The following is a 14,855-nucleotide window of genomic DNA, read 5'->3' as shown; positions in this document are numbered from 1 at the left end:
ACTGGCAAAGCTTTACCCAAAAGTTCAAAAAGCTTTTCGCAGAAGTATATAAAGCTTCTCCTTGAAACTGAAAAAGCTTCCCCCAGAAGTGGGAAAAACTTCTATCAGAAGCTGGAAAAGCTTCTCCAAGAAGTTGGAAAATCTTTTCGAAGATTCACAACATGCAAATACCATAAAATTGGAGACACGACTGTACCGTTAGCTGCGTTCCGTGCCTGCTGCTGGTGAGAGCCCTATTGTATTATGGAGGATATCCTCTTGACGGCCTTGTTGTTCCAGTGCGCCTACTATGTCGTGAGGTTTTATTCCTCCCTTTGTCCGTTTCTCATATTCCACGGCCTGCTCAGAACAGCTTTGAACCTGCCAGGCGAGCATCAGATAGTTAGTTGGTTAGGGCGCTGGGAGCGGAATTCCTTGAACTCATCGAGGTTGCTCCCCGACAGTTGTTGTACAACACTGTGTTTGGCAGCAGACACTGTTTGACGGTTGCAAGTGGACGACGGCGCTAGATGGCGAAGGATTCCATGGACAACCAAACGGCGAGACTTGACCTGTTGATGTGGCGTTGCGCTTGCGTTGGAAAAATTGATTTTTTCCCGAAAGAGGCACTTGGGGAGCGCTCTTTGGACGGGCTGAGAGTGAGGAACACATGACACATGGCCTAACCAGGCAAGAGCGAGAGAGCGAGTGCTGGAAGAGTTGCGAGCGAAAACCGGTGGCCTTCTACGGGTTTTGCTCGGGACACAAATGGTTCGGGATGGGGAAGCACGGTGGGTTGAGCAGGATAGTAATAATTTTTAAAATGAGGCAAGTTTACATTGAGAGTTTTTCATTGTCAAAGTTTCCGTTTGTGAATTTGTATCTCAAGGAGCAGAAAGACTGGATAATTTTAGACCATCGTTTTGGTGTAGGCATCCGAACTTCTGGAGAAAAATTAAGCTTTTCGGAAAAAAAAATCGTTCGAACTAAGGCAAGATTAAGAGTGAATAATTTCCAGCAGTTACTGTAACAGTCACATCAGAGACGAATAGAGACATAGTAGTCAGGTTCAGAATGGGTACCACTTCTAGTACTGCATTTGGTCCCTTGGTACTGCAAAAGGTAATCAAGTTTGACAGATCGCATTACACTTTTCACGGTATTCTAGATTTTGCTCTATTAGCTTATGTGCTATCAAATTTTGGGCAACTGCAAGGAACATGAAGGTATTTATTTTGTCTTTGGTCACATGTTAGCTAAAAGTCCATGTCTTACCAGACAAGCTCTTGAAAATTCGTGGAAAATTACTTGACAAGCTCCTGGAGGTATTAATTAAGAAACATTTGAAGGATTATCTGGAGAAGATCGAAGAAGCATCCTTTACATTAGTTTTATAATCCAAAAAATATTAAATGCACTCTCTGTGATTGACCAGAATAAACAAAGTTGCACAAGGAATCAACCTATGTAGCTTGGGAGTAGCTTTCCATCTTGTACTGTACACCTTCTAGAACCCCAAGTATAATAAAGTCAATAACGGCGCCGGCCACGGTCCTTACGGTTTTCGGGGGAAGGATGGATTATAAGTGTGACATTCATTATTAGAGACCGAGTATATCTCTGCATCTCCATAGTTGTCACAGGGAGGAATTCGTTACTAGGAAGGGTTCAAAAGCTACTTAATCAGGTTTTACCTAGGTGAGTGACGAGATACATGCGACTTCAGTTCAAAAAGTCTTCCCAATTTTGTTTTCTGCACCTATTAGCCTTTAAACACAACGCGAATCTATAATGAGTGGACTCTTTTAGTATCGAAACAGTTTTTTGTAATGACAAAAATAGAATAAAGGAAAGGCATGAGTTTTTGAATGTTATATTGAACAAAAACAAGAGCGTTTGTCTACACTGCAGAACTACAGTCAGGTCTCCTATAAGACGCTGCATCCAACTTACCTACCATCGCGATTTCTTGGCTGTTTTCAATCGGGTGAAACTTATTTTTCGTTTGACTGAGGCATAGTATGAGCTTATTACCTATTAAATTTCACTAGTATCAATTGAACCATGGTTGAAAAATCACGGTGGGCGTAAAATGGGTTGCAGCGTCTAATGAGAGACCTGACTGTATTCATATTTTGTTGAGTAAATACATAAAAGTGACATTCCTATGGTTGTCATAATGTTACTGTATTGCAAAATGTGTTTTATAATATTTTTCCATTAAAAATAAAAGCATGAAACGAGCTCACCGATCATCTATCTTTGACTGATCAGTCACGAGTTACTTCATCAACCTGTAGCCGCTTGCTTGGGCTATCAAAAGGCATCAAAAGGCGGAGGAATTCTTTTAAGATATTCTACATGATTTCATCAAGAACTCAATGATCCTTGGGGGACTTTCAGAAAGAATCCATGCAGAATTTTCTAGGGAAATCATAGGACGTTCTTTACTTCCTTCCCCAATCTCAAGTTACAGTGAAGGTACGTTTGCCGATAAATGCGATATTCATGCTTTCTTATTCAAGATTGGAAGTTTAAACCATTGCCCAGTGGCGCATCTTCATACAAAGGACGGATAAAACCCCAAATGCGTCCCAAATTGATTGAAAATGGTTATCTATTAACTTTCCTTCATATCCGATATCAACCCGTTAGAAATAAATGCCAAATTGAAAATTCGATTTTATAGTGAAATTTGTCCAAATTAAGTTTTCAGTTCACCAGTTCGTGACGTCACTACGACGCTCTCGGTTGCTGATTTTTCACGGTCGTTTATTTCATTTAATTCTCCTCTAATATCTACGCTAATAAGACGTGGGCCGTAGTGCATAGTATCCTTTGGTCACCGGTGATTAGTGAACAGTGAGGATTTTGACAATAGCTGTCGCATATCCGTAAAAAACGCAGTTCATTTTACAATTGTCTAGACGTTAGGACGCTACATAAAATCGCCATCGCTGTGAAATAAACCTACGTCAGTTGTTTTTCTTTCACTTTAACTTGCACGCAAGTTCTGTTTCGCTTGCAAGTCAACGTATCGCTCAAATTGACGGTTGGCTCTCCCTGCCGCCAAGCTGATAACTAGGAAAGTAATAAATTAGCACTAAAAAAGAAATACATTAGATCCATCGGTGTCCCTCATATTCAACACGCCCCGCCAGCAATGTCGCTGAGCGTGGGCTTCCCTCCACTCCCCGGTGACCCCGGAGGAGGGCCTTCAAATTACCTCGATGGAACGTATACTGGAGCAACATTGCCCAGCTATATGGACCCCCACGGGAACAACGGTGAGCTGATAGTGCTACGAATGGAACCAGTGAACGGCAAAATGCCGGACCACCCGTACACGCTGAGCCAATCTATCGAAAGAAGAGTAAATGGAAGGATTGAAGGAGCCATCTCCGAAGCGCAGGGCCGATCATTCGCATTGAAGGTCAGGAGCAGACACCACATCGAAAAACTTCTAAAGATGACGCAGCTCATCGACGGTACGGCAGTTAAAGTTTCCTACCACCCTGGACTGAACTCAACACGCTGCGTAATCAGCTGTCGTGATTTAATGAAAATCAAGGACGACAATGAGATCCTTGAGTGTTTAAAGGACCAACACATCACGGGTATCCGCCGAATCACTAAAAAAAATGGCGAGAATAGAGAGCTAACGCCCTCAGTGATTCTCACTGTAGACGGAACTACAATCCCCGAGCATATCGACATCGGTTATCAGCGTATTCGTACCAGACCATACTATCCTGCACCTATGCTCTGCTACCAGTGTTATCAATTCGGTCACACCAGGCAAAGATGCCAGAAGCAGACCTCGATATGTGGCAACTGTGACCAGGAGCATGAAGTTTTGCAAGGTGTACGATGCCACAACCCCGCATACTGTGGTCGATGTAAGTCCAACGATCATTCCGTCGACAGTCGTAAATGCCCGGTGTATCAAAACGAAGACACAATACAACACATCCGTGTTGATAGAGGCCTGTCATATCCTGAAGCCAGAAGAGTTTTCGAAGCTAACAATGGTCAACGGTCTTTCGCAGGCATTGCGTCCCATAGTAAGGACACGATAATCTCGGAGCTATCAACGAAGCTAGAAGCCCTCTCTGGACAAATGGCCGAGAAGAATACCGAGATAAAGGCCCTCGAGGCCAAGATGTCCACTAGAAATGAATCGACCAGCAGCACCGAATTCCAGCGACTTGAAAAGTTGATTGTCGATTTGCAAAAAGAGATACAAAAGAAATACGAAAGAATTCAAACTCTGGAAAAAGCCTTAGAGAAAGGCTCCAGGTTGGACGTTGTCCGCAAGCACGGGACTATCGAGGACCTTGTCGCTAAAGTGGCATCCCTGCAAGAGACCGTAAGTAGGAAAGATTACGAAATCAAAACCCTTCGTTCGACCAACAAAACTGCTTCTGATTCCCCGGATACACCTAAGCCTGGACGACAACAAACCACCAAAATCATTTCCTCTCACATCAACCTCGGTACTCAGGAGTGCAGCAACCACAAAAACTCAGCAAAAAGTGCAACTGCCGCAGGTGCTATTAAAGACAAAAAAAAGCAAGACAACGGCAGTCTATGTTGAGCAGAATCAGTCGATAGTTCCAATGGATACTGCGGTTTCTGGAACCAACAAGGGAACTAAGCCGAAATTAAGGAAAAAAAAACGCGGAACTTACCAGCGATGAACTTTACGCCAAACGAACCAAGGCCAACGAATCAATGATGTACATTTCTGATTCTGAAAACTCCATTACACCTTTCAATGAGCTTCACAACGAGCCAGAGGTCGCAGAACACGATATCTCGTCCGCGTCGGATGAATCAATGCAGAAGATTGAGACAGAATAAATAGTTTCTTAAACTACGTCCTCTATTTCCAAATTTCCTCAAATTTTATCACTACAATGGCTTCTACACCGAAAAAACATCTCTACCACGATGAAAAGAACACGCATGAAACAGAGGACATCAAAAAGGATAACGCCTTGGGCAGTCTGGGCCCCACCAGTGTGGAAGACTTTAGTAGACCGGAACTGGTGGACAACCCCCGGCGCTTAACGGAGAAATCCTTAGGAATGACCAGAGCTGGAATTAAGACTACGTCATATGAAGGCAAAAACGGGACGCGTGATTACGTCATACTTCCCCGTCAGGACAGCGAGGGAATAAAAAACACAACCAAGAAGAAAGGAATAGCGGCCAGTTGGGACCCCACCAGTGCGGAAGACTCTGGTGGACCGAAACTGGTGGACAACACCCGGCGATTGATGGGAAACTCTTCCCCTCCTCCATGGGAATCTCTGCACAGAGCTGGAATTAACACTATACCATACGTAGAACAAAATGGGACGCGTGATAACTTCATACTCCCCCACATGGACAGCGAGGGAATCAAGCATACGGTGGAAACGAAAGGCAAAGCTACGGGCAGTCGGGGCACCACCAGTGCGGAAGATTTCGGTGTACCGGAACTGATTGGCGCTTGTTGGTAAATTCCTTGAGAACGAACAAAGACGGAGCCAACATTACGCCAGGCGAAGACAGATATGGGACGCGTGATAACTTCATACTCCCCCAGCAGGATAGCGAGCAAATCAAGAACACAACGAAAAAGCAAGGAGCAGCGAGTAGTACGAGCCTCACTAGTGCGAACTACTTTGGCGAACCGGAAGTCGGCTACCCCCGGCGATCTGTGGCCCTTGGACCGAAAACAGGTCTGCTAAACAATAAAGCCAAAACCAGGTGTTCAGCTTGGTTACGAATCCAGAGGGCTATCCCTCCTGATGCTAGATCAGACGCGCAAAAGTACGACCAATGGAAGTACGATACCGACAACACCGCTATTCCCGTGGCCGGTCCTTCATCATTCTCCTCCGTGACACCTGGGGTTTCAACCCATCCGCAACTAGCAAGACCTCCTTCGACTAGCACTATCAGCGGAGTTCCGTGGCAGACTATCCCTAGTCATAGGACCCCGGAAAGCAAACAGAGCCAGCACTCAGACAAGACAAGAGAGTAAGGATTCTTCCAATACACCAAGACAACGCTAGTGGCCCGAAGAGGATGCGTCCATTGCTAGCACTACAATGGAACATGAATGGCTTCTTCAACAATCTCGCAAACCTGGAATTACTTGTAGCAGGGTCAACACCCGTTATAATTGCCATCCAAGAAGTCCATAGAGCAGATTCCTCAACAATGGAAAAAACATTACAAGGCCAATACGAATGGATTTTGAAAGGAGGCGCGAACATCTATCAGTCCGCAGCAATCGGTGTCCACAAGCCGTCGACATACGTTGCTTATACTCTTTCCTCTGATTTGACAGCAGTAGCAGACAGAGTTGAATCTCCCTTCCCGATAACTGTCGTTAGTATTTATGTAACACCATCGGACTGCTATAATCTTGAACTTCAGCTGAGTAAACTCCTTCATCAACTTACTCCACCTTATCTTGTTCTGGGAGATTTCAATGCACACCATGTTAGCTGGGGCTCACGAAGGAATGCCAACAAAGGCTCCGAAATTCTCCGGGCCTCAGAGAAAGCAAACCTTTGTATACTCAATGACGGCTCGCCCACTTTCTCTAGACCGCAAATCAGCTCTGCCATAGATGTGTCCTTCGTTAGTGAAAACCTTATCGGCCGCCTTCAGTGGTCGGTCTCTGATGATCCCTTAGGTAGCGATCATCACCCTATATCAATCTTTTGTAATTTCTCCTCTCCAAAAACCACCAGCCGCCCTCGGTGGAAATATGAGCTAGCTGACTGGCAGCTTTTCCAAAATATGATAGAAATCAGTCCTATAGAAGACGATACGCTACTACATGATCTAACGAACACTATTCTTGCCGCAGCTTCCGAAGCTATTCCAAAAACAAGCCCGAACGCCGGGCGCCGGGCGGTAAGATGGTGGTCACCAGAAATTAAGGCTCCTATTAAAATGAGAAGAAAAGCGCTCAGAAAAATGAAACGAACTCCAAAAAGCCACCCTGACGCCGAATCAACAGCCGCAGACTACCACTCAAAACGCAATGCATACCGAAATGCTATTCGTACCGCAAAGCGCAAGTCATGGGATGACTTTCTGAACGGTATAAGCAGTGAAAGTATAACATCCCAACTGTGGAAAAACATAAACGCATTGCAAGGGAAACGCAGTGCTAACGGCATCAGTACAGGAAGCGGAATTACTAGAGACCCGAAAGAAGTTGCCAACGTTCTTGGTGGCTTCTTTGCTAAGCTTAGTGCCCGCAGCGGCTACAGTCCCGATTTTACTCGGTTTGATGACTTTTCGATTACCGTTGAATCCATCCAGCCACCTGATACGCTACCAGATGATCTGCTAGACAAACCTTTCTCTCCTGCCGAATTATCGTTTGCTCTAGGAAGCGGAAAGGGAAAATCATCTGGGCCCGATGAAATTGGATATCCAATTCTTCGTCACCTTCCGCCCATCGGCAAAAGGATCTTGCTGAAAAATTACAATCAAATTTGGGCAGACGGAACCTTTCCTGCACCATGGCGTCACAGTCTAGTCGTCCCTGTTCCCAAAAAGGACTCGATTCGTACCGAACCGAGTGGATATCGACCCATTTCCCTGACTAGTTGTTGCAGTAAAGTTATGGAACGCATGGTCAATCGAAGACTAACTCAATTCATTCGAGCTAACGACCTCCTCGACCTCCGCCAACATGCATTTCGTCAAGGTTGTGGTACAAGCACTTACTTCGCTACTCTGGGTCAAGTTTTAGACGACGCACTCGAAAATGGTCTCCACGTTGACTTGGCAACGCTGAATCTTTCAAAGGCGTACAATCGCACTTGGACCCCGAGGGTGCTGAGAACACTGGCCAGCTGGGGTATCGGCGGTAATACATTTACCTTCATCCGAAACTTTCTGACAAACAGATCCTTTCAAGTGTGCATCGGAAACACAAAATCGGATTCTTTTCCGGAGGAAACTGGTGTTCCTCGAGACTCTGTGCTGGCGGTAACTCTTTTCCTCATCGCAATGAACGGAGTCTTCGAATCTTTACCAAAAGGTGTCTTCATATTCGTGTTCGCGGATGATATTGTTATCCTCGTAGCAGGACATAAACCTGTCCTGATCCGCAGGAAACTCCAAAGCGCAATCGAGGCTGTGCATGCCTGGGCACTATCTGTTGGTTTCGAACTATCACCATCCAAAAGTCAATTTTCTCATATTTGTTCAGGAAACCATCACGCTAAAAAGCATCCTCCCAACATCGACGGAGTAAATATTCCCTACGAAGCTACGATCCGCGTACTTTGAGTATATTTAGACCGCCATCTGAATTTCAAGTCTCGCTGAAACCGGATGAAAAACCAATGCAAAAGTCGCCTCAACCTGTTACGAATCATGAACAGCAAACACACCAACACGAATCGAGATGTGGGATTACGTGCCGCGCAAGCAATTATTTGCAGTAGATTACTCTACGGCGCCGAACTACTATGTAGAAACTCTGACAGTGTAATCAACGATCTTGCACCAACCTTCAACCGTTGCATCCGAAGCATCTCCGGGCTCCTTCCTTGTACACCAGCGGCATCCACGTGTGTTGAGGCTGGGATGCTTCCTTTCCGTTACATTTTCACAATAGCTGTGTGCTCTAAAGCAATTAGTTTCCTGGAAAAAACGAGCGGGGATGACGTGGGAGTGTTCCTCCTCAAAGAGGCAAACAAACTCCTCCAGCAGATTGCCCACCAGATCCTCCCTCCGGTGTCCACAGTCCACTGGGTTGGAGACGAAGCGTGGGATTCTTCTCCACCTAGAATATTATGGTCACTGAGCAGACCAACCAAAGAAAACTTGAATCCCCATACAGTGGTACCACGCTTTAACGAGCTCATAAAAAATAAACTGAATGGCTATGAGCTCATCTACACGGATGGCTCTAAAACTTCTAATGAAGTTGGGTTTGGCGTTTTCGGCGCCAACATCAGCATAAGCGGAGGCCTTCCTAAACCCACCTCGATTTTCTCCGCCGAAGCAACAGCTATCCTTTCGGCTGTTGAACGATCCAGCAGTACTTGGAAGGCGATCATTACCGACTCAGCCAGTGTGCTGAAGGCTCTCGAGAACCCTAAGAACCGACACCCCTTGGTGCAAGCTATTAGAATGGCTTCGAACAGTAATACCACATTTGTCTGGGTCCCCAGCCACTGTGGTATCAGTGGAAACGAAGCTGAAGACAAACTGGCAGCGACCGGCCCCGGTAAAGTCTGAAGTACCTGCAGCGGATCTAAAAATCTGGATAAAAGCGTTACTCGCTTCAGCATGGAGAAACGAATGGAGCCAAAATCGTGACCCCTTTCTACGGAAAATAAAAGAAGATACAAATCGGTGGTCCGATAATAAAAACTGGCAAGATCAGAGGGTTTTATCTAGACTACGCTGTGGCTACACCAGATTCTCCCACGATCTCAGATCCCGGGATGATTTCCACAAGCAATGTGCAGCTTGCTCAACCCAAATGTCAGTGGGGCTCTGCACAGAAATGTACCTCTCCCTTTCACTCTTTTGTGAAATTTGTAAACAACAAGGCCAGTAAAAGTCAAAATCCCATACAAAATCAAAACAGTGCAGAGGCCTGTAGAGCACCTTATTATAAATTGCCCCGCCTACCAAGCCCTCCGAGACCAACATGAAATCGGTGTCAGCATCAGAGACGTACTGTCCAACGACATAGACAGAGAAAGATCACTAATGGAATTTCTCAAAAACATTGGCTACTACCAATTAACATAGACCCAAACAACGTCCAACGGCGCACGTTTTTAGTAGAACGACGATACTCGATCAAAACCAGCTCTGTAAAGAACAGACGACGATGACACCACCGCTGACTATGTACCGGAGAGACAACTTTGTTCATTTTTCAATTGTACCAGAACTCTGTAAATATTTAATTCTTTTCTCAAGGCAGGTTTGCTACTGACAAGAAAAGGAATCGCCTATCTCGATGCGTGGAAAATTTCTTCCCATAAATTGTCCAGAAAATCACATTTTTCTGATCGCAGTACGCAGTTGAGAAGAAATGTCATTTCAAATGGAGCTTTTTTTTCCAATCACGAGTTTATAACGTGATTGGAAAAAATATTCAAAAATATATGTTAAAATTTAAGTTATATCTGATGTTCTGTGAAAATTTCATTCGGATCGGTCTAAAAATAACTGATATCTAGCTTACCAAAGTTGGTCACCTGTGTGGAAAATCGAAAAAGTTGTAAATGTTTTGTCAAATACTGTACTGGTTTATAGTAAGTGACTCATTTTCTCGAAACACTTCACATGAAACGCATGGAGTCTTAAAAAATATTCAAAATTTCGAAGAAAGATTTTAAAAGTTATTTTTTGTTACGAAAAAAATAACTAAATTAGTTAAACATTTAATATTAAATATTCAATATATTCAGTAATTTCCGGCGAAAAAAAAACAATTGAAGAAATTTAGTTTTATCATAAAAAAACATGTTTTTGAGTAGGTAGTTTTAGTAAAATAATATACTCAACACAATTTTGTTGTTAAATCCGTTGTAAAGATAGTGTGAAAAAAACTGAAATAGCTTCAGAAGCATGTAATAAGATCTGAAATCGGTTGAGTATTCACGAAGTTATTGTCAAACAAAGATGATTTTGTAGGTGATAAAATAAAAACTATTTAATTGAAGACTAGTTTTGATTTTAGACAAATTTTATATTTTACAAACTTTTCATCAATTTAATTTAGAAGAAAATATTGCCAAAACCTGCAAAATTGGCTGTAAATAACAAATTTATGAAATTTTGAAGGCTTCACTGAATATCATATTTTATAACTTTAAAATTCACCTTCAAGTCGCTTTCGCCACCTGTGTATCATAAAATTTTTCGTATAAAATTTGAGGTTTCCATTTTTATGTGATTTAATTCAGAAGAGCACAGGAACTTTTAGTTTTGAGACATTTCGAAAAATAAGCCGCAGATCTTGGTCCAATCTTCTATGTCGCAAAGATAACAAGATAATCAAACTACAAGGTGTAAAATGTTTGACTGACTTTGGACTCTAATATTAAGGCTAAGTAGCCCGTCATTCGTTTTGGCAACATTGATGACTTTTCAGCTTGCATTTTAAAGTGATAAAACTCAGTCTTGATAGCTTATATTGACTCGAAAAAGTATCACTGTTCGCGCTAACATGCATAAAATATGCTGATACTTTTTCAGCTGTGTCAGTGCAAAACCAACTGACTTTTTTTGATTCGAAAAATGATGAGATGGATTAGCAACAATCATCAACGACGCCTACAAATTTCAATGACGGCCTACTTCTCCTTAAACATTAGGTGTAATGTTAGCGAAAGAATGGGATAATAGAAAGAATTCACTGATAAGAGGCCCACCGTGCATGGCACGTCATGTTCCAAAGTAACGCGAGAAAGATTCCCATCCCTCACAGGAGACTTTGCTTGACGGAGGTGGTCGGTGGAGAACCCGGTCCCATAGTGATACCGTCACTGTGGAGACGCACTACTTTTCTGATGCGCTCTCGTACAAAGTATTCTCCCAACAATGATGACGGAATGGAAATCTCCTTCCTGCGAGTCGTGCTGTGTTATTGCTCTTGGAACTTGGCCTCGAACAGTGATGCTCCCAGAAAAAGAGATGCGACGGTTTTGTAACTGTGGCTTACTATGATTATAATTTTTAAATGGAACAACTATCAATGATGTTTATTATGTCATGAGGCTAAGGAATTTGCTTGGAAAAGATACTTCATTTCAATTACCGATCTACTACTCCGATGTTTCGAAGCAAAACAGGGAGGCGTTCCGCACAAACAACCCTGGACACACTGCAACAAATCACTCTCATGGCGTCCTTATGCTCGGAGATTTTCCGAAATCAAAACGCGCTCCCATCGAAAAGCTTCCATGGCCTGCTGCTCCACGCATGGGGCGCGCTCTCTCGATTCAATCCCACCCGCCGGCCATCATGATTATCGCCACACCATAATAACTGTATAGTCTGTGAAGTGAACTGAACTAGCAGACGAGGAAAATGAGTCCGTGAGAGAGAAAGAGTGGCGAGTGGGAGAGAGATTCTCAGACGGGACCAACAACTGGACTGGAATCGGCAGCCGTAGAAGCAGAAGCAGAATCAGCACCGTGGATTGATCCAGGAAGTGTCCCGCAAACATACATTCTAAACGCGTCCGCCGAGAAAGACAGGCCACTTCTTCAGTCCGCAAACGGAACGCATCGGTTCGGTGCTCGTGCTTCGTGAAAATAGTCACTGTTTGGGGTGTGGATGTGTCTGTGTGTGAGCGCGAGTGTGGGTCTGTGAAGTGAAAACCAGTCGTGACGGAGGAGGAGGAGGAGCAGTAGTAGGAAAAGTCCCACATTTTCCCTAAAGTCGGAGCCAGGGCGGCCGCAGCCATCCCGAGAATTGATTTTTCTTGTTCCTGTTTCCCGTGGAAAATCGGTTCCCTGTTTGTTCCCGATTGTTCGATTTTGGTGTGTGCGGATAGGGCCGTCTCGGAAAAAAAGGAGGCTCGCTACCGTGTGGGATTGCCTTTGCTAATACTGAGAGTGCCTGTAGGGGATGGATCTGTGGAAAATCGCCTTTTCATAGAAGCAGCGACGAAACGAGAAGAGCGGGACGAATATTTTTTTAGGGAGCCGTGTGTGAGTAGAGCGTCAAGAATCGAAGAAGCGCGTCAAGTGGTGCGGTCGAGTGCAAAGCCTACTACTGCCAGCCCTTCCCGATCGTAGTAGGCGAGAAAAACTAACAAAAGTCTTGTAGCGAATTTTTTGTGTTACGAAGTTGTTATTTTTTGTTGCTCAAACAACCAAATGCGTGCTTTATTTCGGTGTTCGAGTGTGTGAAAAAAACGCGTGTGTGAGGAATAAGGCGAAATCGAAGAGGAAGAAGAGAGGAGCCTAGGAATCGTTACCAGAGTGGACAGGGTTGGAAAAGTGGCGGGGCAGAACGGACAGCAGCAGGCAGTGCGGATCGATTGCCAAAGGATTAACGTACTACACCACCACCACAAGGGAAGACCGGGAGGCAGGGAAGGCGGAAGAGCTGGAGGACGAAGCAGAGGACGAGGAGGAGGAGACGGTTCCCGAGTTGGACGCAAAAACGGAGCACTTTTGCCCCAGACGACAGGAGCACGGGCAGGAACAGCAGGAGAATCACCAGGAGTGCTGTTATGCCTTGTTACGCCTGAACCAAAATATTTACCCGCATATCTCTGGTGGATTGCAGTGCTGCTTCGGACGAGGACATCCAACGGACCAGCAACAGCAAGAAGGCGGCCACCTTGTGGCAGGACCCGCACCGGACGAATTCCTCCAAGTGGGGTGGTCGTCCGGGTATAGAGAAGACGAAGGAGCAACGGCAGCGGCTGCAGCCTCGACAGCACAAACGACAAGGTATTTATGGGCAACAGTTTTACGCTTGTAGGATGTAGGACAAAATCCCCCATCCCTCCTCAGCTCCCAATCTCCAAGAGAAGAACAGCCTACTGGAATAAAAAGGGGAGAAGAACAAACATCTCTCGGAAGTGGGGTCTACACCTAATGAAATCTGACATTTTCTACCGGGCTTATCTTGTCTATGGCCATTTGCCATTGCCGTCGTCTATCTACCTAGTAGGCGTCGAACGGTTCAGGGCTGGTAGCAGGGCACTTTTTAGAGACTTGCTCACATTTTTAATGAAAAACTAAAAAACAATCTTTTTGAAGGTGTTTAAGGTAATAGTAATTTAATAGTAGGCTTTTTATTTCAAAATAGGGTCATTCTGGTGTTTGTCAATCATCAATGCTCGAGACGCCAAACAAATAAAGGGTCCTATTTTATAGGTCGAGTCGATCAAAATGACTCGACCAGAGTCACTGCCGACCAAACAATCGCTCGACATCACTCGACTTTTTCGACTGTAGTCACTTTATGTGACTGGATGACTATAGCAGACGACGGGTGACATCTAAAATATGTATGCTTACTTTGATCGACAATGTCTATCCAGCTTTTTACGCTAGCTATAAATCAACAAGGGGTGATTAAATTTTGACATGTCTTGCGTACAGATTTTATAGTACAATCTCAGTAGGCAATGATTTTATTCTGTTGAAGGAACTGTTCTAACTATTCTTTCAAATGTTGCGTTTGGGCACTGACGATGGAGCCACCAACATTTTTTTTTCAGGGATGTCGTGTGATTATTTTAACTATAATTTTCTTAACATTTATCTGGAAAATCCTCCACAACTATGTCAGGAGTTCCGGAGTCCTTTCATACATCTCTGCAGGAGTTCATCAGTAATATATTCAGAAGTTTTCTTAGAGATAACTTTAAGATTTCATTTAGAAAAAAGAACTACCGAAAGTTTTCAAAAATGTCTTCAATATTTTATTTAAAAATATATTGACAATTCCGCGCTGAAAAACATCTTTGAGAACTTTCTTGAAAAAATATCCCGAAGAATTTTCAGAGGACCTCCTATAAGATACTCTTTTGTGCTACCTGAACATATCCTTAGTATACATTCTGAACGACAATTTCAGAAGAATCCCTTAAAAACAGTGAAGGCGAAGGAGTATAATAGGCTGTGCATGCAGCTGAACCAATCTAATAGGTAAAACCTGAAGACAACAAATTCAAGCAGTAGCAGTACGATGTATGTATTTCTTACTTGAACTTTTAGCATAACCTAAGACAAGACCGGACAGGTCAAAGTACAAAAATGAAACCAATTACCTGTCAAAAAAGACCACTTCTCATTGGTCGTTATGGCAAAGGCCTACTTTCACATCGTTGAGTTTGATTGCAACAGGGCACTTTGTTGCTA

General features: G+C 43.9%; 1 protein-coding gene across 9 annotated transcripts in view; it reads left to right on the top strand.

The window, feature by feature from the left end:
- Positions 1–14,855, top strand: part of LOC5574316 (protein unc-13 homolog B) — a 335,112-nt gene that overhangs the window by 197,973 nt on the left and 122,284 nt on the right. For 3 of the 9 annotated variants that reach the window (XM_021838875.1, XM_021838874.1, XM_021838871.1), the window contains exon 1: positions 12,140–13,436. The exons of 3 other annotated variants lie outside the window; for them this stretch is intronic. The gene's annotated coding sequence lies outside the window, so the exon portion shown is untranslated. Of the gene's footprint in view, positions 1–12,137; positions 13,437–14,855 lie in introns of those variants that run through there. 3 more of the 9 variants (XM_001661298.2, XM_021838873.1, XM_021838872.1) reach the window with 2 other exon arrangements.

This window comes from Aedes aegypti, chromosome 1 (assembly GCF_002204515.2).
Source record: "Aedes aegypti strain LVP_AGWG chromosome 1, AaegL5.0 Primary Assembly, whole genome shotgun sequence".
In the NCBI taxonomy this organism is placed as follows: Eukaryota; Metazoa; Arthropoda; class Insecta; order Diptera; family Culicidae; genus Aedes; species Aedes aegypti.
The sequence above is the reverse complement of the archived record's forward strand: the minus strand, read 5'-3'. Positions and strand labels throughout refer to the sequence as shown.